Below are 26,065 nucleotides of genomic sequence, written 5' to 3'. Positions count from 1 at the left end.
ATTATCGTTAGCGCGGGGATGCGTGTGCACAGGACTCGTGCGGACGATAACATCAGCGAGAGCACTTCTTCCCCCTATTCTACCATCTTGAGGAAACTGGGCAGGAAACCAACCACTTGTGTATGGTAGACCTGGGCTCGGTGATGGCGCACCGACTTGTGGAAATCAGCACATCTGAGCGCACTACTTGTACGACACCAGCACGGCAGCAGGAGACGGAGCTCAGGGGACATCATGGGGCAGAGCCAGGCACCATGGACCCGCGGCCTACAGTCGAGTGACGACACCCGGCGTAGCTCCTGCTTCATTGTCCATCATTCCTTTCCATCCATATTGTCCTATGGTCCAAGGGTGTCGTCACGGGAGAGTATTTAGGCAGTTTCTTTGAGGAACACCTCCATGACGGTAACTTTTGGTGTTGGACTTATGTTTGTGGGGTTTGTTTCTGGCCGGGCCCACAGGGCACTCGCCCCTATAATCCTGGGACACAAGTGCAGTCCATTATTTATGTAGATTCACATACGAAGAAGAAGGGAATATCCTGTGCCCATGTAATAGAGGCGGAGCGATCTGTGAGGAGATGATGGGAGTGATCATCCATGTGGTGCAGATGTTGGGGTTCCTCCTGTGTATTTCCCCTTACGAGGCCCAGGTATAATCTGCAGTCTAGCGGCCTGTGCCAGCGCCGTGTAACACGATCACGTGGCAGAAGATGCCAGCGCCGTCTCTCCCACGCAGCGGCTGGCATAACATTCAGCCCAAAGCCCAAGTTAGGAAGTGACGGAAACTTTCCAAACTGTCTGCACTTTAATCGGCTGAAATACAAGTCACCGCCTAGGAGCGGCCATAAGCGGCAAAATGATGCCTTCTGCAACTGGGAAATGGGATTTATACCGAGCTGTGGGCAACAAACTGCCAGGTACAGAGAACTACAAAGCCCAGAAGAGGTACGTGGTATCTCCAACCTCAGTGCAGTCCTCCATTCTCTGCAGTTAGCAGTGCTGCCAGCAGGTGGCGGTGCCTGATGCTCCACTGTCGCCACTTGTGGCCCCGCCGCCTCGTTATGGATCCGTCCTCGTTATGTGTCTGATGCATGGATTTACAATTAATCATAGACATGACGCTCCTAGAACCTCGGCCTCTAATTAATGCAGTTAACACTCGTAAAAATATGTTGTTTATGAGTAAAAGTAAAAAACAACGGTGAAAAAGTATTTATGGCAGCAATTAGGAAGAAAGGCTGCGATCATCATCCCTGATCATCAGCGACCTACTGGACTTGGTAAAAAAATCACAGAGAAAAAAGCAGAGATGATTACCTGCTGAAGCCTCCAAACAAATGCACCAGCAGGGCGCATCGGACCCGATTAATGATGGCAACAACACAGGTGCAAAAAATACCGATGAAACAACCACTTTCAATCCAGTATTGGTTGTTTGGCATTAGTGCACAAAAAGATAAGCGATAATAGTCTGTATGTGGCATTGTTCACACAAGCAATGCAGAGCATCTGGTCTACAGCCTATTACTAACGCACATACAGGCGGGCTGCCCAGTGCTACAAAATGCATGCTGTGTGAATAGAGGCCTACAGTTTACAGAGCCATCTTGGTCCGACTGCGCCCTGCAAGATAAAGTGCAAAAAAAACCAACCACATATCAATGTATGTAAGGTATTAGTTTATATTGGGGTCTCAATACGTAAGGCGGCAACCCACGTCAAGGGTCCTTACATTTTGCCAGTCCTAACGCTAAACATTGAGTAAAAGCTGACAGACATAAAAAGAGGACTTAAAAATCCTCCAGAAAATTGAAAAAAAAATCACAGAGAAAAAAGCAGAGATGTTTACCTGCTGAAGCCCCCGCCTGTATGTGCGTTAGTAATAGGCTGTAGACCAGATGCTCTGCATTGCTTGTGTGAACAATGCCACATACAGACTATTATCGCTTATCTCTTTGTGCACTAATGCCAAACAACCAATACTGGATTGAAAGTGGTTGTTTCATCGGTATTTTTTGCACCTGTGTTTTTGCCATCATTAATCAGGTCCGATGCGCCCTGCTGGTGCATTTGTTTGGAGGCTTCAGCAGGTAAACATCTCTGCTTTTTTCACTGTGATTTTTTTCAATTTTCTGGAGGATTTTTAAGTCCTCTTTTTATGTCTGTGAGCTTCTACTGGGCTTGGTCCAGCAATTTCAGTGCAATTCTTATTTATACAGAAACCAGATCCTGTGCGATCCTGAGCTCGAATCTGACAACTGCCCGGCGACAACTAAATGTGGAACAAGGATCTTATTTGTCGGGTTATTACAGTACAAGATAAGGGGCAACAGAAACGTCCAACAGCCGCGCCCCTCCATGCTGAAAACATCACTGACAGGGACCACCCAACCGTGCCCCCATGCAGTGTAGTGCCATCATATATTGTGCCCCCATATACTGTAGTGCCCCCATATACTGTAATGCCATCACATATTGTGCCCCCATATACTGTAGTGCCATCATATATTGTGCTGCCATATATTGTAGTGCCCCCATATACTGTAGTGCCATCATATATTGTGCCCCCATATACTGTAGTGCCATCATATATTGTGCCCCCATATACTGTAGTGCCATCATATATTGTGCCCCCATGTACTGTAGCGCCCCCATACATTATGCCGTCATACAGTGTAGTGCCCCATGTATTTTTGTGCCCCCATACAGTGCAGTGCCCCCATATACTGTAGTGCCATCATATATTGTGCCGCCATACAGTGTAGTGCCCCATGTATTGTAGTGCCGTCATACAGTACAGTGCCCCCATATACTGTAGCGCCCCCATACATTGTGCCGTTCCCAGGCTGCGCTCGTCCTCGCCCGTCTCCTTGTGGGGTAATTATGGTAATTGTGGAGCTGATTATGACATTATGACCTGGTGCTTCTTTATATTGTAATAATTGTGGTTTATAAAAATTCCTGATTATAATGAGAGCAGACGCCCGGGTCACGGGATTCGCCCGTAGTCTGAGGTCAGTGGGGCCAGAGTCCCTCGGCCAAGGGGGCCTGGTTGGCAGATGATTCCATCATGGCGCATCCTGTTAAAGGGCCGGTGCTACAGCTTCTGTCTCCACTGTCCAGGCTGTAGAATGTCTGTAGGCATCACCTGCTTCCCAACAGACAACAACTCTCATCATGTCTGACATCTGCCGGCTCTCTGTCTGTACATGCTGGGAGATGTAGTTTCAGAACAGGTGTAGGGTCTCAACCTGTGATCTGGAGACTCATCATTGTATCCCCCTCCTCTCCCTACAGTGAGGCAGAACTATGGAGTCAGAGCTGTGCTCCTCCCTGTCCAGGAGCTGAGGTCAGACATCACCCCCATCATGCTCTCATCAGCATCCACAGACTGGGGGTGATTGTAGCTGGTGCACGTTCTTCCATACAAACGTTGTGTCCGTCCTGTAATGGCCGATGGAGAGTAATGTGGCGGCTGCGGAGCTGGATGGGCGGTCAAGTCAGCAGCGCTCGCCCGTCAGGGTGCGGCACCAGCATTGATCGGGATTTTATTTGGTACAACACTAATCTGGGATTAACCATCGCTCCCCTGGAGCTGAAGAACACTTTCATCACCAGCTATTAATCTTTATTACGGTAATTAATTCATTCATTTAAGAAAATAATCCCTGTGCCAAGTGAGCAGCAGCCACGGTGTTAACGCAGCAACATCATTCTGAGCGCAAGATAACCCACACGGCAGGAGACCCTCCTCTGCACTATATATCCACAGACCCCAGCAAAAAAAGACCCTCGGCATCGGCACGTTCAAACTCTGGTTATTACTGTTTATTGAAGCGGATTCTGCACAAAAATCCACTTTAAAAAAAAATACCAAGATTGTGATTTATGTGCACGAGGAATCGCATCTATGACACAAGTGTCGCGGGTTTTTATATTTAAAATAAACGTCAATTGTTTGGCCCATTTTCTGCATTCAAATAAGATTTATTAAAGGAGTCTGTCATTCTTTCAATTAAAGGACTTTATTCTGGCTGGCTGTGTTTTCATACAATGTGACTATGGGGTTAGTAATGGGGTAGTCTAATTGACGCCTCTCCATTACTAACCTTGGGGCTTGATGTCACCTGACAATACAAAGGTGACATCAACCCCCCCAACTATCACCCCACTTGCCACCGCTACAGGGCAAATGGTAAAAGCTAGGCTAAGTGCCAGAATTGGCACATCTTAGAGATGCGCCTTTTCTGGGGCGGCTGAAAGCTGATGTTTTTAGCTTGGGGGGCCAGTGTCCATGACACCTTCCTAGGCTATTAAGATCAGCCCACAGCTGTCTGCATAGCCTTTGCTGGTTATTAATTATAGGGGGACCCCCACATCTTTTTTTTTGTGGTCCCCCATTTTAATAGCCAGCAAAGGAATATAAGTAAGTATACAGCTATGAGCTGATATTAATAGCCTGGGGAAACTCCATGGGTATTACCCCCTTCCCAGGCTATAAACATCAGCCCCCAGCCATCGGCTTTCCCTCTGCTGGTTAGCGAAATTACGTGGGAGCCCATGCCATTTTTTTCAGAAAAATAATCTTTTATTAAATACATGTCCAGTAATTTGCACACACACTGTACTAATTGTATCTGACATCTATATATCTACCTATTTTATATGTACAGTTGTGCTCAAAAGTTTACACACCCTGGTAGAATTTTTGCTTTCTTGGCCTTTTTTCGGAGAATATGAATGATAACACCAAAACTTTTTCTCCACTCATGATTAGTGGTTGGGTGAAGCCATTTATTGTCAGACTACTGTGTTTTCTCTTTTTAAATCATAATGACAACCCAAAACATCCAGATGACCTGAGAGATCTTCCACCCTTTACTGTGGTGCCATAGGTGGGTGACCCCCAAAGACAATATTACAGCATTGGGAGAGGTGACAGCCGCCCGGACACAGTGCTGCCAGCCTCTGTACAGTGGCAGAGAACGTATGTTCCTGGCGAGACGCCAAAAACGCCTCTGTGATAGCAGCAGCCATGTAACTTGCGCTCATCTGGCTTTCCTCACGGATTTATACAGTATGGATTAGTAGCAAGTCATTGATGTGAATTCTGGATCCACACAGCAATACTTCTGTTTGCTGAATTACATAATATGATATAATGCCATATAATTACGGTATATAATGGCCTATGAATAAGTCACAGATCATTTGTTGCTTTATATAAGGAGGAATGTGGCAATTACAGATAGTAACATTGTATCCACCTGCAATATGATAAAAGAGGATAATTGGATGGGAATTATAAAGCGAGAGTGGGCTCGTAAACCAGGGAGCGGCATTTGAGTGCTGATTAGGCCACGTTCACACGGTCAGTATTCGGTCAGTATTTTACATCAGTATTTGTAGCCAGGAGCGGTGATAATCCAGAAGTGGTAACGAGTTTCTATTATACGTCTCCTCTGATTGTTCCTCTGGTTTTGGCTACAAATACTGATGTGAAATACTGAAGGTGTGAACGTGGCCTTAAGGAGGAACTCTGCCGAGAACTTGGAGCGTCATCGATATCCCAAATTAAAGAACAATGCACTCCAGCAATTGAAAAAGCATAACTCCCAGCTTATCCCAACAGCCTCTGGCTGCCCGAGACTGCTGGGAGCTGTAGTCATGAAACCCCGGCCCCCTGGAATAATAATATTTTTCCATACTCTGCTCATAACCTGTGACTCCTGAGCTGCGCTCTCGTCTGGCTGTGATCCCTTGGCGCTGCCCTGCTGTCCTCCATGATCTCATGTTATAGGTAGATGATTACATTACACGTTCTCTGCACTTGGGATGTTCATGATGTTGACCTGACTCCGCATTCATACTTTCCTTAGTCTACACAGTAAAGCTGACATTAATATTTCTTCCACCCTTGTCAGATGTGACAGGAGACTACAAAGTGATCAACTCGTCACTTGGATAAACTCGCTCGTCTGCCGTCGCTTGTGCGGATGATCGATTCATCCATAAGTTACATTTCACTTCATAAACGGGGAGGAATGGACGAACCTCCACTGTGGCCCCCAGGCAGGTGGTGAACGACCCTCGGGGCCCAGGAAGGACGTTGTGTGGGGAAAATATATCTGAAATGTTAACGTCAAACATCTTTCTGATTGTTCCTGTCCTGGGGAGGAGACCATGGAGCATTGGGTGTCTGACGGCCCTCCTACCAGGTAGGTCTGGCAGACTGTGTGCCGGGTATCACAGCTGCTGCATGTCAGCGCAGACATACGCCGAGGTGGTGCACAGCCTGATCCGTGTACGTCCGTCCTCAGTGTGTGTCCTTCCTCAGTGTGTGTCCGTTCTCAGTGTGTGTCCGTCCTCAGTGTGTGTCCGTCCTCAGTGTGTGTCCGTCCTCAGTGTGTGTCCGTCCGCCCTCAGTGTGTGTCCATCCTCAGTGTGTCTACCATCTCTGGGGGGCGAGATGCCGCCTGGCGATGAATATAGAGGCGCTGTCAGTAAGTGACAGCGAATACGATAATTCTGTAACGAGCTTCTATAATAACGGTGTAAACCCAGGACCGAAACGTCCCGATATCTGAACCAGAGCGGTGAGAAAAGGAGACGATTTCTGGTCATCGTTAATTGTGAATATTATCGATGCTGATTCCAAATAATAAAGTGACAGATCTTGCTCCACCCCCGAGGATCTCCTGAATCCCTGGTCACCCGCTAGGAGTCGCTGCATTTTCTTTGTTCTTCCAGGCGCTACATTGTCATCTCATTTCTCTTATTTCCTTTCTTCCAGGACGGTGAACCTGCGAGATGCGGTAGAGACGCTCCTACGACCATCAAGAAACAGTGAGTATAGTGGATTAGGTGAAGGCTGGTGCATGTAGTCCGCCACCGATAGGTGATATGTCGTTATAGTGAGTAAACCCCATGTGCCGGGGTCACACCAGCATCCGGCATCGGATGCGATCTGCTAATGACCCTCGGCTCCGCTGTGATGTGATCCGAGTGTCCGTGCGCTGTGCTCCGTTAACTGACATGGGAGAATCACAGCGCAGCTGCGGAGGAGACAAAGTAATCTCTCCATCTCCTCCGTGGCCTGTCTCAGCATATATCGGCTGCACTCTGATGACATCTCACTGCAGTCCGATGTGTCACTCGCACCCATAGACTGGTGTAGGAGCACGGTCCAATGTGTCACACGCACCCATAGACTGGTGTAGGTGCACGGTCCAATGTGTCACACGCACCCATGGACTGGTGTAGGTGTACGGTCCCATGTGTCACACGCACCCATGGACTGGTGTAGGTGTACGGTCCTATGTGTCACACGCACCCATAGACTGGTGTAGGTTCACGGTCCCATGTGTCACACGCACCCATAGACTGGTGTAGGAGCACGGTCCGATGTGTCACACCCACCCATAGACTGGTGTAGGAGCACGGTCCGATGTGTCACTCACACCCATAGACTGATGTAGGTTCACGGTCCCATGTGTCACACGCACCCATAGACTGGTGTAGGAGAACGGTCCGATGTGTCACACCCACCCATAGACTGGTGTAGGTGCACGGGCCGATGTGTCACACGCACCCATAGACTGGTGTAGGTGCACGGTCCGATGTGTCACACCCACCCATAGACTGGTGTAGGTGCACGGTCCGATGTGTCACACCCACCCATAGACTGGTGTACGTGCACGGCCCGATGTGTCACTCACACCCATAGACTGGTGTAGGTTTACGGTCCCATGTGTCACACGCACCCATAGACTGGTGTAGGTGCACGGGCCGATGTGTCACACGCACCCATAGACTGGTGTAGGTGCACGGTCCGATGTGTCACACCCACCCATAGACTGGTGTAGGTGCACGGTCCGATGTGTCACACCCACCCATAGACTGGTGTAGGAGCACGGTCCGATGTGTCACTCACACCCATAGACTGATGTAGGTTCACGGTCCCATGTGTCACACGCACCCATAGACTGGTGTAGGAGAACGGTCCGATGTGTCACACCCACCCATAGACTGGTGTAGGTGCACGGGCCGATGTGTCACACGCACCCATAGACTGGTGTAGGTGCACGGTCCGATGTGTCACACCCACCCATAGACTGGTGTAGGTGCACGGTCCGATGTGTCACACCCACCCATAGACTGGTGTACGTGCACGGCCCGATGTGTCACTCACACCCATAGACTGGTGTAGGTTTACGGTCCCATGTGTCACACGCACCCATAGACTGGTGTAGGAGCACGGGCCGATGTGTCACACGCACCCATAGACTGGTGTAGGAGCATGGTCCGGTGAGTCACACCCACCCATAGACTGGTGTAGGTGCACGGGCCGATGTGTCACACGCACCCATAGACTGGTGTAGGTGCACGGTCCGATGTGTCACACCCACCCATAGACTGGTGTAGGTGCACGGTCCGATGTGTCACACCCACCCATAGACTGGTGTACGTGCACGGCCCGATGTGTCACTCACACCCATAGACTGGTGTAGGTTTACGGTCCCATGTGTCACACGCACCCATAGACTGGTGTAGGTGCACGGGCCGATGTGTCACACGCACCCATAGACTGGTGTAGGTGCACGGTCCGATGTGTCACACCCACCCATAGACTGGTGTAGGTGCACGGTCCGATGTGTCACACCCACCCATAGACTGGTGTAGGTGCACGGCCCGATGTGTCACTCACACCCATAGACTGGTATAGGTTTACGGTCCCATGTGTCACACGCACCCATAGACTGGTGTAGGTGCACGGGCCGATGTGTCACACGCACCCATAGACTGGTGTAGGAGCACGGTCCGATGTGTCACTCGCACCCATAGACTGGTGTAGGAGCACGGTCCGATGTGTCACACGCACCCATAGACTGGTGTAGGTTCACGGTCCGATGTGTCACACGCACCCATAGACTGGTGTAGGTTCACGGTCCGATGTGTCACACGCACCCATAGACTGGTGTAGGTGCACGGTCCGATGTGTCACACCCACCCATAGACTGGTGTAGGTGCACGGTCCGATGTGTCACACGCACCCATAGATTGGTGGAGGAGCACGGTCCGATGTGTCACACTCACCCATAGATTGGTGTAGGTGTACGGTCCGATGTGTCACACACACCCATAGACTGGTGTAGGAGCACGGTCCGATATGTCACACGCACCCATAGACTGGTGTAGGAGCACGGTCCGATGTGTCACACCCACCCATAGACTGCTGTAGGTGCACGGTCCGATGTGTCACACGCACCCATAGACCGGTGTAGGTGCACGGTCCGATGTGTCACACCCACCCATAGACTGGTGTAGGTGCACGGTCCGATGTGTCACACGCACCCATAGACTGGTGTAGGAGCACGGTCCGATGTGTCACACGCACCCATAGACTGGTGTAGGAGCACGGTCCGATGTGTCACACTCACCCATATACTGGTGTAGGTTTACGGTCCCATGTGTCACACGCACCCATAGACTGGTGTAGGTGCACGGTCCGATGTGTCACACGCACCCATAGACTGGTGTAGGTGCACGGTCCGATGTGTCACACGCACCCATAGACTGGTGTAGGAGCACGGTCTGATGTGTCACACGCACCCATAGACTGGTGTAGGAGCACGGTCCGATGTGTCACACGCACCCATAGACTGGTGTAGGTGCACGGTCCGATGTGTCACACTCACCCATAGACTGGTGTAGGTGCACGGTCCGATGTTTCACACTCACCCATAGACTGGTGTAGGGGCACGGTCCGATGTGTCACGTGCACCCATAGACTGGTGTAGGAGCACGGTCTGATGTGTCACACGCACCCATAGACTGGTGTAGGAGCACGGTCCGATGTGTCACACGCACCCATAGACTGGTGTAGGAGCACGGTCCGATGTGTCACACCCACCCATAGACTGGTGTAGGAGCACGGTCCGATGTGTCACACTCACCCATAGACTGGTGTAGGTGCACGGTCCGATGTGTCACGCGCACCCATAGACTGGTGTAGGAGCACGGTCTGATGTGTCACACGCACCCATAGACTGGTGTAGGAGCACGGTCTGATGTGTCACACGCACCCATAGACTGGTGTAGGTGCACGGTCCGATGTGTCACACCCACCCATAGACTGGTGTAGGAGCACGGTCCGATGTGTCACACTCACCCATAGACTGGTGTAGGTGCACGGTCCGATGTGTCACGCGCACCCATAGACTGGTGTAGGAGCACGGTCTGATGTGTCACACGCACCCATAGACTGGTGTAGGAGCACGGTCCGATGTGTCACGCGCACCCATAGACTTGTGTAGGAGCACGGTCTGATGTGTCACACGCACCGATAGACTGGTGTAGGAGCACGGTCCGGTGAGTCACACGCACCCATAGACTGGTGTAGGAGCACGGTCCGGTGAGTCACACGCACCCATAGACTGGTGTAGGTGCACGTTCCGGTGAGTCACACGCACCCATAGACTGGTGTAGGAGCACGGGCCGATGTGTCACACGCACCCATAGACTGGTGTAGGAGCACGGTCCGATGTGTCACACGCACCCATAGACTGGTGTAGGAGAACGGTCCGATGTGTCACACGCAACCATAGACTGGTGTAGGTGCACGGTCCGATGTGTCACACTCACCCATAGACTGGTGTAGGTGCACGGTCCGATGTGTCACACGCACCCACAGACTGGTGTAGGAGCACGGTCCGATGTGTCACACCCACCCATAGACTGGTGTAGGTGCACGGTCCGGTGAGTCACACGCACCCATAGACTGGTGTAGGAGCACGGTCCGATGTGTCACACGCACCCATAGACTGGTGTAGGAGCACGGTCCGATGTGTCACACGCACCCATAGACTGGTGTAGGAGCACGGTCCGATGTGTCACACCCACCCATAGACTGGTGTAGGAGCACGGTCCGATGTGTCACACCCACCCATAGACTGGTGTAGGTGCACGGCCCGATGTGTCTCTCACACCCATAGACTGGTGTAGGTTTACGGTCCCATGTGTCACACGCACCCATAGACTGGTGTAGGTGCACGGGCCGATGTGTCACACGCACCCATAGACTGGTGTAGGAGCACGGTCCGATGTGTCACACGCACCCATAGACAGGTGTAGGTTCACGGTCCGATGTGTCACACGCACCCATAGACTGGTGTAGGTTCACGGTCCGATGTGTCACACGCACCCATAGACTGGTGTAGGTGCACGGTCCGATGTGTCACACCCACCCATAGACTGGTGTAGGTGCACGGTCCGATGTGTCACACGCACCCATAGACTGGTGTAGGAGCACGGTCCGATGTGTCACACGCACCCATAGACTGGTGTAGGTGCACGGTCCGATGTGTCACACGCACCCATAGATTGGTGGAGGAGCACGGTCCGATGTGTCACACTCACCCATAGATTGGTGTAGGTGTACGGTCCGATGTGTCACACACACCCATAGACTGGTGTAGGAGCACGGTCCGATATGTCACACGCACCCATAGACTGGTGTAGGAGCACGGTCGGATGTGTCACACCCACCCATAGACTGCTGTAGGTGCACGGTCCGATGTGTCACACGCACCCATAGACCGGTGTAGGTGCACGGTCCGATGTGTCACACCCACCCATAGACTGGTGTAGGTGCACGGTCCGATGTGTCACACGAACCCATAGACCGGTGTAGGTGCACGGTCCGATGTGTCACACGCACCCATAGACTGGTGTAGGAGCACGGTCCGATGTGTCACACGCACCCATAGACTGGTGTAGGAGCACGGTCCGATGTGTTACACGCACCCATAGACTGGTGTAGGAGCACGGTCCGATGTGTCACACGCACCCATAGACTGGTGTAGGAGCACGGTCCGATGTGTTACACGCACCCATAGACTGGTGTAGGAGCACGGTCCGATGTGTAATACGCACCCATAGACTGGTGTAGGTGCACGGTCCGGTGAGTCACACGCACCCATAGACTGGTGTAGGTGCACGGTCCGGTGAGTCACACGCACCCATAGACTGGTGTAGGAGCACGGGCTGATGTGTCACACGCACCCATAGACTGGTGTAGGAGCACGGTCCGATGTGTCACACGCACCCATAGACTGGTGTAGGAGCACGGTCCGATGTGTTACACGCACCCATAGACTGGTGTAGGAGCACGGTCCGATGTGTCACACGCACCCATAGACTGGTGTAGGTTCACGGTCCGATGTGTTACACGCACCCATAGACTGGTGTAGGAGCACGGTCCGATGTGTCACACGCACCCATAGACTGGTGTAGGAGCACGGTCCGATGTGTTACACGCACCCATAGACTGGTGTAGGAGCATGGTCCGATGTGTCACACGCACCCATAGACTGGTGTAGGTGCACGGTCCGATGTGTCACGCGCACCCATAGACTGGTGTAGGAGCACGGTCTGATGTGTCACACGCACCCATAGACTGGTGTAGGAGCATGGTCCGATGTGTCACACTCACCCATAGACTGGTGTAGGTGCACGGTCCGATGTGTTACACGCACCCATAGACTGGTGTAGGAGCATGGTCCAATGTGTCACACTCACCCATAGACTGGTGTAGGTGCACGGTCCGATGTGTCACGCGCACCCATAGACTGGTGTAGGAGCACGGTCTGATGTGTCACACGCACCCATAGACTGGTATAGGAGCACGGTCCGATGTGTCACACACACCCATAGACTGGTGTAGGTGCACGGTCCGATGTGTCACACTCACCCATAGACTGGTGTAGGTGCACGGTCCGATGTGTCACACGCACCCACAGACTGGTGTAGGAGCACGGTCCGATGTGTCACACCCACCCATAGACTGGTGTAGGTGCACGGTCCAGTGAGTCACACGCACCCATAGACTGGTGTAGGAGCACGGTCCAATGTGTCACACGCACCCATAGACTGGTGTAGGAGCACGGTCCGATGTGTCACACGCACCCATAGACTGGTGTAGGTGCACGGTCCGATGTGTCACACCCACCCATAGACTGGTGTAGGAGCACGGTCCGATGTGTCACACGCACCCATAGACTGGTGTAGGAGCACGGTCCGATGTGTCACACGCACCCATAGACTGGTGTAGGAGCACGGTCCGATGTGTCACACCCACCCATAGACTGGTGTAGGAGCACGGTCCGATGTGTCACACTCACCCATAGACTGGTGTAGGTGCACGGTCCGATGTGTCACGCGCACCCATAGACTGGTGTAGGAGCACGGTCTGATGTGTCACACGCACCCATAGACTGGTGTAGGAGCACGGTCTGATGTGTCACACGCACCCATAGACTGGTGTAGGTGCACGGTCCGATGTGTCACACGCACCCATAGACTGGTGTAGGAGCACGGTCCGATGTGTTACACGCACCCATAGACTGGTGTAGGAGCACGGTCCGATGTGTAATACGCACCCATAGACTGGTGTAGGTGCACGGTCCGGTGAGTCACACGCACCCATAGACTGGTGTAGGTGCACGGTCCGGTGAGTCACAGGCACCCATAGACTGGTGTAGGAGCACGGTCCGATGTGTTACACGCACCCATAGACTGGTGTAGGAGCACGGTCCGATGTGTCACACGCACCCATAGACTGGTGTAGGTTCACGGTCCGATGTGTTACACGCACCCATAGACTGGTGTAGGAGCACGGTCCGATGTGTCACACGCACCCATAGACTGGTGTAGGAGCACGGTCCGATGTGTTACACGCACCCATAGACTGGTGTAGGAGCATGGTCCGATGTGTCTCACGCACCCATAGACTGGTGTAGGTGCACGGTCCGATGTGTCACGCGCACCCATAGACTGGTGTAGGAGCACGGTCTGATGTGTCACACGCACCCATAGACTGGTGTAGGAGCATGGTCCGATGTGTCACACTCACCCATAGACTGGTGTAGGTGCACGGTCCGATGTGTTACACGCACCCATAGACTGGTGTAGGAGCATGGTCCGATGTGTCACACTCACCCATAGACTGGTGTAGGTGCACGGTCCGATGTGTCACGCGCACCCATAGACTGGTGTAGGAGCACGGTCTGATGTGTCACACGCACCCATAGACTGGTATAGGAGCACGGTCCGATGTGTCACACACACCCATAGACTGGTGTAGGTGCACGGTCCGATGTGTCACACTCACCCATAGACTGGTGTAGGTGCACGGTCCGATGTGTCACACGCACCCACAGACTGGTGTAGGAGCACGGTCCGATGTGTCACTCCCACCCATAGACTGGTGTAGGTGCACGGTCCAGTGAGTCACACGCACCCATAGACTGGTGTAGGAGCACGGTCCGATGTGTCACACCCACCCATAGACTGGTGTAGGAGCACGGTCCGATGTGTCACACGCACCCATAGACTGGTGTAGGAGCACGGTCCGATGTGTCACACCCACCCATAGACTGGTGTAGGAGCACGGTCCGATGTGTCACACTCACCCATAGACTGGTGTAGGTGCACGGTCCGATGTGTCACGCGCACCCATAGACTGGTGTAGGAGCACGGTCTGATGTGTCACACGCACCCATAGACTGGTGTAGGAGCACGGTCTGATGTGTCACACGCACCCATAGACTGGTGTAGGTGCACGGTCCGATGTGTCACACCCACCCATAGACTGGTGTAGGATCATGGTCCGATGTGTCACACTCACCCATAGACTGGTGTAGGTGCACGGTCCGATGTGTCACGCGCACCCATAGACTGGTGTAGGAGCACGGTCTGATGTGTCACACGCACCCATAGACTGGTGTAGGAGCACGGTCCGATGTGTCACGCGCACCCATAGACTTGAGTAGGAGCACGGTCTGATGTGTCACACGCACCGATAGACTGGTGTAGGAGCACGGTCCGGTGAGTCACACGCACCCATAGACTGGTGTAGGAGCACGGTCCGGTGAGTCACACGCACCCATAGACTGGTGTAGGTGCACGGTCCGGTGAGTCACACGCACCCATAGACTGGTGTAGGAGCACGGGCCGATGTGTCACACGCACCCATAGACTGGTGTAGGAGCACGGTCCGATGTGTCACACGCACCCATAGACTGGTGTAGGAGAACGGTCCGATGTGTCACACGCACCCATAGACTGGTGTAGGTGCATGTTGTGAATTTGGATTCTGGGCTCCCCCGGTGGCTACTGGTGGAATTGAACTTGTGACATCATCTTCCCTGTTCACCTGTTCTGATTAGATCTGGGTGTCGCTATATAACCTGGCTTCTCTGTTAGATGCTTGCCGGTCAACAATGTTATCAGAAGCCTCTCTGTGCTTGTTCCTGCTCCCAGACATCTACTAGATAAGTTGGACATCCGTCCATGTTTTGTTTTTGTATTTTGGTTCCAGTTCACAGCTGCAGTTTCGTTACTGTGTCTGGAAAGCTCTTGTTGATCAGGAATTGCCACTCTGGTATTATGAGTTAATGCCAGAGTCCTAAAGTAATTTCTGGATGTGTTTTGTTAGGGTTTTCTACTGACCATGAAAGTATGCTTTCTGTCTTCTGCTATCTAGAAAGCGGACCTCAAATTTGCTAAAACTATTTTCCTGCTGCGTTTGTTGTTTCATCTCATATCACCGCCAATATATGTGGGGGGCCTCTGTCTCCTTTTTGGGCATTTCTCTAGAGGTGAGTCAGGTCTTATATTTCCCTCTGCTAGCATTATTTAGTTCTCCGGCCGGCGCTGGGCATATAGGGATAAAAAGTAGGACATGCTACCTGGCTACTTCTAGATGATGCGGTAGGTTTAGTTCATGGTCAGTACAGTTACATCTTCCAAGAGCTTGTTCCTATTGAGGCTTATGCTAGTTCTCTGGCCATGGAGATCATGACAGTTTGACCGGCCCACTAAAGGGTTAAAATCCTTGGCTGAGAAAGGAGAGAAATAAGAAGTCTGCTGAAAATTTTTTTTTTTTTTTTTTTTTTTTTCTCTAGTAGTTAGTGTGCTCTTAATTGGATCACTTGCCAGTCTGTCTATGCTGCAGTCTTTCTTTTTTTTCTCTCTCCTTCTAATCTTTGAATGGCTCTATGTTCACCTGTCTATAATGGATCTACAGAGTGTAACTGCAGGTTTGAATAATCTCGCCACGAAAGTGCAAAGTTTGCAGGATTTTGTTGTTCATGCTCCGGTATCAGAGCCGAGAATTCCTTTGCCGGAATTCTTCTCAGGGAATAGATCTAGCTTTCAGAATTTTAGAAATAATTGTAAGTTATTTTTGTCCCTGAAATCTCGTTCTGCTGGAGACCCTGCACAGCAGGTTGGGATTGTGATTTCCTTGCTCCGCGGCGACCCTCAAGACTGGGCTTTTGCATTGGCACCAGGGGATCCTGCGTTGCGCAATGTGGATGCGTTTTTTCTGGCCTTGGGCTTGCTGTATGAGGAACCTCATTTGGAACTTCAGGCAGAAAAAACTTTGATGTCCCTATCGCAGGGGCAAGATGAAGCTGAAATTTACTGCCAAAAATTCCGTAAATGGTCTGTGCTTACTCAGTGGAATGAGTGTGCCTTGGCGGCTACTTTCAGAGAGGGTCTTTCTGATGCCATTAAGGATGTTATGGTGGGGTTCCCTGTGCCTGCAAGTCTGAATGAGTCCATGACAATGGCCATTCAGATCGATAGGCGTCTGCGGGAGCGCAAACCAGTGCACCATCTGGCGGTGTCCACTGAGAAGACGCCAGAAAACATGCAGTGTGATAGAATTCTGTCCAGAAGCGAGCGGCAGAATTTTAGACGGAAAAATGGGTTGTGTTTCTATTGTGGGGATTCTACTCATGTTATATCAGCATGCTCTAAGCGTACTAAAAAGCTTGATAAATCCGTTCCCATTGGCACTTTACAGTCTAAATTTATTTTGTCTGTGACCCTGATTTGCTCTTTGTCATCTATTACTACGGACGCCTATATCGACTCTGGCGCCGCTTTGAGTCTTATGGATTGGTCCTTTGCCAATCGTTGTGGGTATGATTTAGAGCCTTTGGAGACTCTTATTCCTCTGAAGGGGATTGACTCCACCCCATTGGCTAATAATAAACCACAATACTGGACACAAGTGACTATGTGTATTAATCCGGATCACCAGGAGACTATTCGTTTTCTGGTGCTGTATAATCTACATGATGATTTGGTGCTGGGATTGCCATGGCTGCAGTCTCACAACCCAGTCCTTGACTGGAGAGCTATGTCTGTGTTGAGCTGGGGATGTAAGGGGACTCATGGGGACGTACCTTTGGTGTCCATTTCATCATCTATTCCCTCTGAAATCCCTGAGTTCCTGTCTGATTATCGTGACGTCTTTGAAGAACCCAAGCTGGGTTCACTACCTCCGCACCGTGAGTGCGATTGTGCTATAGATTTAATTCCGGGTAGTAAATACCCAAAGGGTCGTTTATTTAATCTGTCTGTGCCTGAACATACTGCTATGCGAGAATATATAAAGGAGTCCTTGGAAAAGGGACATATTCGTCCATCGTCATCTCCCTTAGGAGCCGGTTTTTTCTTTGTGTCAAAAAAAGACGGCTCTTTGAGACCATGTATTGATTATCGGCTTTTGAATAAAATCACGGTTAAATATCAATACCCATTGCCGTTGCTGACTGATTTGTTTGCTCGCATAAAGGGGGCCAAGTGGTTCTCTAAGATTGATCTCCGTGGGGCGTATAATTTGGTGCGGATCAGGCAGGGGGATGAGTGGAAAACCGCATTTAATACGCCCGAGGGCCACTTTGAGTATTTGGTGATGCCTTTTGGTCTTTCTAATGCCCCTTCAGTCTTCCAGTCCTTTATGCATGATATTTTCCGCGATTTTTTGGATAAATTTATGATAGTGTATCTGGATGATATTCTGATTTTTTCGGATGATTGGGACTCTCATGTCTGGCAAGTTAAGAGGGTTTTTCAGGTTTTGCGGTCTAATTCTCTGTGTGTCAAGGGTTCTAAGTGCGTTTTTGGGGTTCAGAGAATTTCCTTTTTGGGATATATTTTTTCTCCCTCTTCCATTGAGATGGATCCTGTCAAGGTTCAAGCTATTTGTGATTGGACGCAGCCCTCTTCTCTTAAAAGTCTTCAGAAATTTTTGGGCTTTGCCAACTTTTATCGTCGATTTATTTCTGGTTTTTCGGATGTCGTTAAGCCATTGACCGATTTGACTAGACAGGGTGCTGATGTTGCTAATTGGTCCCCTGATGCTGTGGAGGCCTTTCAGGAGCTTAAGCGCCGTTTTTCTTCTGCCCCTGTGTTGCGTCAGCCTGATGTGACTCTTCCTTTTCAGGTTGAGGTCGACGCTTCTGAGATCGGGGCTGGGGCAGTGTTGTCGCAGAAAAGTTCTGACTGCGCCGTGATGAGGCCTTGTGCCTTCTTTTCCCGTAAATGTTCGCCCGCTGAGCGGAATTATGATGTTGGGAATCGGGAGCTTTTGGCCATGAAGTGGGCGTTTGAGGAGTGGCGCCATTGGCTCGAGGGGGCCAGACATCAGGTGGTGGTATTGACTGACCACAGAAATTTGATCTATCTTGAGACCGCCAGGCGCCTGAATCCTAGACAGGCGCGCTGGTCATTATTTTTCTCTCGGTTTAATTTTGTGGTATCGTACCTACCGGGTTCTAAGAATGTTAAGGCGGATGCCCTTTCTAGGAGTTTTGAGCCTGATTCACCCGGCAACTCTGACCCCACAGGTATTCTTAAGGAGGGAGTTATCTTGTCAGCCGTTTCTCCAGACCTGCGGCGGGCCTTGCAGGAGTTTCAGGCGGATAGACCAGATCGTTGTCCGCCTGATAGGTTGTTTGTTCCTGATGATTGGACTAGTAGAGTCATCTCTGAGGTACATTCTTCTGCGTTGGCAGGTCATCCTGGAATTTTTGGTACCAGGGATTTGGTGGCAAGATCCTTCTGGTGGCCTTCCCTGTCACGAGATGTGCGAGGCTTTGTGCAGTCTTGTGACGTTTGTGCTCGGGCCAAGCCTTGTTGTTCTCGGGCTAGTGGATTATTGTTGCCCTTGCCTATTCCTAAGAGGCCTTGGACACACATCTCGATGGATTTTATTTCAGATCTGCCTGTTTCTCAGAAGATGTCTGTCATCTGGGTGGTGTGTGACCGTTTTTCTAAGATGGTCCATTTGGTTCCCCTGCCCAAATTGCCTTCTTCTTCCGAGTTGGTGCCCCTGTTTTTTCAAAATGTTGTTCGTTTGCATGGTATTCCTGAGAATATCGTTTCTGACAGAGGAACCCAATTTGTGTCTAGATTTTGGCGGGCATTCTGTGCTAGGATGGGCATAGATTTGTCTTTTTCGTCTGCTTTTCACCCTCAGACTAATGGCCAGACCGAGCGGACTAATCAGACCCTGGAGACATATCTGAGGTGTTTTGTGTCTGCTGACCAGGATGATTGGGTTGCTTTTTTGCCATTGGCGGAGTTCGCCCTCAATAATCGGGCCAGCTCTGCCACTTTGGTGTCCCCGTTTTTCTGTAATTCGGGGTTCCACCCTCGATTTTCCTCCGGTCAGATGGAATCCTCGGATTGTCCTGGAGTGGATGCGGTGGTGGAGAGATTGCATCATATCTGGGGGCAGGTGATGGACAATTTAAAGTTGTCCCAGGAGAAGACTCAGCTTTTTGCCAACCGTCACCGTCGTGTTGGTCCTCGGCTTTGTGTTGGAGATTTGGTGTGGTTGTCTTCTCGTTTTGTCCCTATGAGGGTCTCATCTCCTAAGTTTAAGCCTCGGTTCATCGGTCCGTATAAAATATTGGAGATTCTTAACCCTGTTTCCTTCCGTTTGGACCTCCCTGCATCCTTTTCTATTCATAACGTTTTTCATCGGTCGTTATTGCGCAGGTATGAGGCACCGGTTGTGCCTTCCGTTGAGCCTCCTGCTCCGGTGTTGGTTGAGGGTGAGTTGGAGTACGTTGTGGAAAAAATCCTAGACTCCCGTGTTTCCAGACGGAGACTCCAGTATCTGGTCAAGTGGAAGGGATACGGCCAGGAGGATAATTCTTGGGTCACTGCATCTGATGTTCATGCCTCTGATCTGGTTCGTGCCTTTCATAGGGCCCATCCTGATCGCCCTGGTGGTTCTGGTGAGGGTTCGGTGCCCCCTCCTTGAGGGGGGGGTACTGTTGTGAATTTGGATTCTGGGCTCCCCCGGTGGCTACTGGTGGAATTGAACTTGTGACATCATCTTCCCTGTTCACCTGTTCTGATTAGATCTGGGTGTCGCTATATAACCTGGCTTCTCTGTTAGATGCTTGCCGGTCAACAATGTTATCAGAAGCCTCTCTGTGCTTGTTCCTGCTCCCAGACATCTACTAGATAAGTTGGACATCCGTCCATGTTTTGTTTTTGTATTTTGGTTCCAGTTCACAGCTGCAGTTTCGTTACTGTGTCTGGAAAGCTCTTGTTGATCAGGAATTGCCACTCTGGTATTATGAGTTAATGCCAGAGTCCTAAAGTAATTTCTGGATGTGTTTTGTTAGGGTTTTCTACTGACCATGAAAGTATGCTTTCTGTCTTCTGCTATCTAGAAAGCGGACCTCAAATTTGCTAAAACTATTTTCCTGCTGCGTTTGTTGTTTCATCTCATATCACCGCCAATATATGTGGGGGGCCTCTGTCTCCTTTTTGGGCATTTCTCTAGAGGTGAGTCAGGTCTTATATTTCCCTCTGCTAGCATTATTTAGTTCTCCGGCCGGCGCTGGGCATATAGGGATAAAAAGTAGGACATGCTACCTGGCTACTTCTAGATGATGCGGTAGGTTTAGTTCATGGTCAGTATAGTTACATCTTCCAAGAGCTTGTTCCTATTGAGGCTTATGCTAGTTCTCTGGCCATGGAGATCATGACAGGTGCACGGTCCGATGTGTCACACTCACCCATAGACTGGTGTAGGTGCACGATCCGATGTGTCACACGCACCCACAGACTGGTGTAGGAGCACGGTCCGATGTGTCACACCCACCCATAGACTGGTGTAGGTGCACGGTCCGGTGAGTCACACGCACCCATAGACTGGTGTAGGAGCACGGTCCGATGTGTCACACGCACCCATAGACTGGTGTAGGAGCACGGTCCGATGTGTCACACGCACCCATAGACTGGTGTAGGAGCACGGTCCGATGTGTCACACCCACCCATAGACTGGTGTAGGTGCACGGCCCGATGTGTCTCTCACACCCATAGACTGGTGTAGGTTTACGGTCCCATGTGTCACACGCACCCATAGACTGGTGTAGGTGCACGGGCCGATGTGTCACACGCACCCATAGACTGGTGTAGGAGCACGGTCCGATGTGTCACACGCACCCATAGACTGGTGTAGGTTCACGGTCCGATGTGTCACACGCACCCATAGACTGGTGTAGGTTCACGGTCCGATGTGTCACACGCACCCATAGACTGGTGTAGGTGCACGGTCCGATGTGTCACACCCACCCATAGACTGGTGTAGGTGCACGGTCCGATGTGTCACACGCACCCATAGACTGGTGTAGGAGCACGGTCCGATGTGTCACACGCACCCATAGACTGGTGTAGGTGCACGGTCCGATGTGTCACACGCACCCATAGATTGGTGGAGGAGCACGGTCCGATGTGTCACACTCACCCATAGATTGGTGTAGGTGTACGGTCCGATGTGTCACACACACCCATAGACTGGTGTAGGAGCACGGTCCGATATGTCACACGCACCCATAGACTGGTGTAGGAGCACGGTCGGATGTGTCACACCCACCCATAGACTGCTGTAGGTGCACGGTCCGATGTGTCACACGCACCCATAGACCGGTGTAGGTGCACGGTCCGATGTGTCACACCCACCCATAGACTGGTGTAGGTGCACGGTCCGATGTGTCACACGAACCCATAGACCGGTGTAGGTGCACGGTCCGATGTGTCACACGCACCCATAGACTGGTGTAGGAGCACGGTCCGATGTGTCACACGCACCCATAGACTGGTGTAGGAGCACGGTCCGATGTGTTACACGCACCCATAGACTGGTGTAGGAGCACGGTCCGATGTGTCACACGCACCCATAGACTGGTGTAGGAGCACGGTCCGATGTGTTACACGCACCCATAGACTGGTGTAGGAGCACGGTCCGATGTGTAATACGCACCCATAGACTGGTGTAGGTGCACGGTCCGGTGAGTCACACGCACCCATAGACTGGTGTAGGTGCACGGTCCGGTGAGTCACACGCACCCATAGACTGGTGTAGGAGCACGGGCTGATGTGTCACACGCACCCATAGACTGGTGTAGGAGCACGGTCCGATGTGTCACACGCACCCATAGACTGGTGTAGGAGCACGGTCCGATGTGTTACACGCACCCATAGACTGGTGTAGGAGCACGGTCCGATGTGTCACACGCACCCATAGACTGGTGTAGGTTCACGGTCCGATGTGTTACACGCACCCATAGACTGGTGTAGGAGCACGGTCCGATGTGTCACACGCACCCATAGACTGGTGTAGGAGCACGGTCCGATGTGTTACACGCACCCATAGACTGGTGTAGGAGCATGGTCCGATGTGTCACACGCACCCATAGACTGGTGTAGGTGCACGGTCCGATGTGTCACGCGCACCCATAGACTGGTGTAGGAGCACGGTCTGATGTGTCACACGCACCCATAGACTGGTGTAGGAGCATGGTCCGATGTGTCACACTCACCCATAGACTGGTGTAGGTGCACGGTCCGATGTGTTACACGCACCCATAGACTGGTGTAGGAGCATGGTCCAATGTGTCACACTCACCCATAGACTGGTGTAGGTGCACGGTCCGATGTGTCACGCGCACCCATAGACTGGTGTAGGAGCACGGTCTGATGTGTCACACGCACCCATAGACTGGTATAGGAGCACGGTCCGATGTGTCACACACACCCATAGACTGGTGTAGGTGCACGGTCCGATGTGTCACACTCACCCATAGACTGGTGTAGGTGCACGGTCCGATGTGTCACACGCACCCACAGACTGGTGTAGGAGCACGGTCCAGTGAGTCACACGCACCCATAGACTGGTGTAGGAGCACGGTCCAATGTGTCACACGCACCCATAGACTGGTGTAGGAGCACGGTCCGATGTGTCACACGCACCCATAGTCTGGTGTAGGTGCACGGTCCAGTGAGTCACACGCACCCATAGACTGGTGTAGGAGCACGGTCCAATGTGTCACACGCACCCATAGACTGGTGTAGGAGCACGGTCCGATGTGTCACACGCACCCATAGTCTGGTGTAGGTGCACGGTCCGATGTGTCACACCCACCCATAGACTGGTGTAGGAGCACGGTCCGATGTGTCACACTCACCTGTCATGATCTCTGCAGGCAGAGATCATAGCAAGCCTATAGAGGGACAAGCTCTCGGAAGATGGAACTATACTGACCATGAACTAAGCCTGCCGCGCAACTAGAAATAGCCAGGTAGCATTTCCTATTTATCGCTAGATGCCCAGCTCTGGCCTAAGACCTAAATAGCTAGCAGAGGGAAATATAAGACCTGGCTCACCTCTAGAGAAATATTCCAAAGAAGACAGTAGCCCCCCACATATAATGACGGTGAGTTCAGATGAAACAACAAACGCAGCAGGAAAATAGTCTTAGCAAATTAGAGGTCCGCTTACTAGATAGCAGAAGACAGATAGTATACTTTCATGGTCAGCAGAAAAACACTAACAAAACACCATCCAGAGATTACCTTAAACTCTGGCATTAACTCATAACGCCAGAGTAGCAATCCCTGATCAACGAGAGCTTTCCAGACACAGTAACAAAACTTCAGCTGTGAACTGGAACAAATAGGCAAAACAAAACATGGACAAAAGTCCAACTTATCTAGTAGTTGTCTAGAAGCAGGAACAAGCACTGAGAGGCATCAGATAACATTGTTGACCGGCAAGAAACCACCAGAGAAATGAGCTTAAATAGCGACACCCACTACTGATGGAACCAGGTGAAACAGGAAAGAGGATGACAAGTCCAATTCCACAAGCGGCCACCGGGGGAGCCCAGAATCCAAATTCACAACAGTACCCCCCCCTCAAGGAGGGGGCACCGAACCCTCACCAGATCCACCAGGGCGACCAGGATGAGCCCTATGGAAGGCACGAACAAGATCAGAAGCATGAACATCAGATGCATTGACCCAAGAATTATCCTCCTGGCCGTAACCCTTCCAGTTGACCAGATACTGGAGTCTCCGTCTGGAAACACGAGAGTCCAAAATTTTCTCCACAACGTACTCCAACTCACCCTCAACCAACACCGGAGCAGGAGGCTCAACTGAAGGTACAACAGGTACCTCATACCTGCGCAATAACGACCGATGAAAAACGTTATGAATGGAAAAGGACGCAGGGAGGTCCAAACGGAAAGAAACAGGATTAAGAATCTCCAATATTCTATAAGGGCCGATGAACCGAGGTTTAAACTTAGGAGAAGAGACCCTCATAGGGACAAAACGAGAAGACAACCACACCAAATCTCCAACACAAAGCCGAGAACCAACACGACGATGACGGTTGGCAAAACGCTGAGTCCTCTCCTGGGACAACTTCAAATTGTCCATAACCTGCCCCCAGATGAGATGCAATCTCTCCACCACCGCATCCACTCCAGGACAATCCGAGGATTCCACCTGACCGGAGGAAAATCGAGGGTGAAACCCCGAATTACAGAAAAACGGGGACACCAAGGTGGAAGAGCTGGCCCGATTATTGAGGGCAAACTCTGCCAATGGCAAAAAAGCAACCCAATCATCCTGGTCAGCAGAGACAAAACACCTCAGATATGTCTCAAGGGTCTGATTAGTCCGCTCGGTCTGGCCATTAGTCTGAGGGTGAAAAGCAGATGAAAAAGACAAATCTATGCCCATCCTAGCACAGAATGCCCGCCAAAATCTAGACACAAATTGGGTACCTCTGTCAGAAACAATATTCTCAGGAATACCGTGCAATCGGACAACATTCTGAAAAAACAGAGGAACCAACTCAGAAGAAGAAGGCAACTTGGGCAGAGGAACCAAATGGACCATTTTAGAGAAACGGTCACAGACCACCCAGATGACAGACATCTTCTGGGAAACAGGCAGATCTGAAATAAAATCCATCGAGATGTGTGTCCAAGGCCTCTTAGGAATAGGCAAGGGCAACAGCAGTCCGCTAGCCCGAGAACTACAAGACTTGGCCCGAGCACAAACGTCACATGACTGCACAAAGACTCGCACATCTCGTGACAGGGAAGGCCACCAGAAGGATCTTGCCACCAAATCCCTGGTACCAAAAATTCCGGGATGACCTGCCAATGCAGAAGAATGTACCTCAGAGATGACTCTGCTGGTCCAATCATCCGGAACAAACAGTCTATCAGGCGGACAACGATCCGGTCTATCCGCCTGAAACTCTTGCAAGGACCGCCGCAGATCAGGAGAAACGGCCGACAAAATTACTCCCTCCCTAAGGATACCTGTGGGTTCAGAATTACCAGGAGAGTCCGGGTCAAAACTCCTAGAAAGGGCATCTGCCTTAACATTCTTAGAACCCGGTAGGTATGACACCACAAAATTAAAGCGAGAAAAAAATAAAGACCAGCGCGCCTGTCTAGGATTCAGGCGTCTGGCAGTCTCAAGATAAATCAAATTTTTGTGGTCAGTCAATACCACCACCTGATGCCTAGCCCCCTCGAGCCAATGGCGCCACTCCTCAAACGCCCACTTCATGGCCAAAAGCTCCCGATTCCCAACATCATAATTCCGCTCTGCGGGCGAAAATTTGCGAGAAAAGAAGGCACAAGGCCTAATGACGGAGCAGTCGGAACCTTTCTGCGACAACACTGCCCCAGCTCCGATCTCCGAAGCGTCAACCTCAACCTGAAAAGGCAGATTCACATCAGGCTGACGCAACACAGGGGCAGAGGCAAAACGGCGCTTAAGCTCCTGAAAGGCCTCTACAGCATGAGGGGACCAATTAGCAACATCAGCGCCTTGTCTGGTCAAATCAGTCAGTGGTTTAACGACATCCGAAAAACCAGCAA

At 51.2% G+C, this 26,065-nt stretch overlaps 1 protein-coding gene across 9 annotated transcripts in view; it reads left to right on the top strand.

Annotated features, from left to right (window-relative positions):
• The window catches only part of LOC143764161 (CMP-N-acetylneuraminate-beta-galactosamide-alpha-2,3-sialyltransferase 4-like), a 228,159-nt gene that overhangs the window by 53,397 nt on the left and 148,697 nt on the right, over positions 1-26,065 (top strand). For all 9 annotated transcript variants that reach the window (XR_013213075.1, XM_077249439.1, XM_077249442.1 and 6 more), the window contains one exon: positions 6,796-6,848. The gene's annotated coding sequence lies outside the window, so the exon portion shown is untranslated. The remainder of the gene's footprint in view (positions 1-6,795; positions 6,849-26,065) is intronic.

Source organism: Ranitomeya variabilis, chromosome 4 (genome assembly GCF_051348905.1).
Source record: "Ranitomeya variabilis isolate aRanVar5 chromosome 4, aRanVar5.hap1, whole genome shotgun sequence".
Classification (NCBI taxonomy): domain Eukaryota; kingdom Metazoa; phylum Chordata; class Amphibia; order Anura; family Dendrobatidae; genus Ranitomeya; species Ranitomeya variabilis.
The sequence above is the reverse complement of the archived record's forward strand: the minus strand, read 5'-3'. Positions and strand labels throughout refer to the sequence as shown.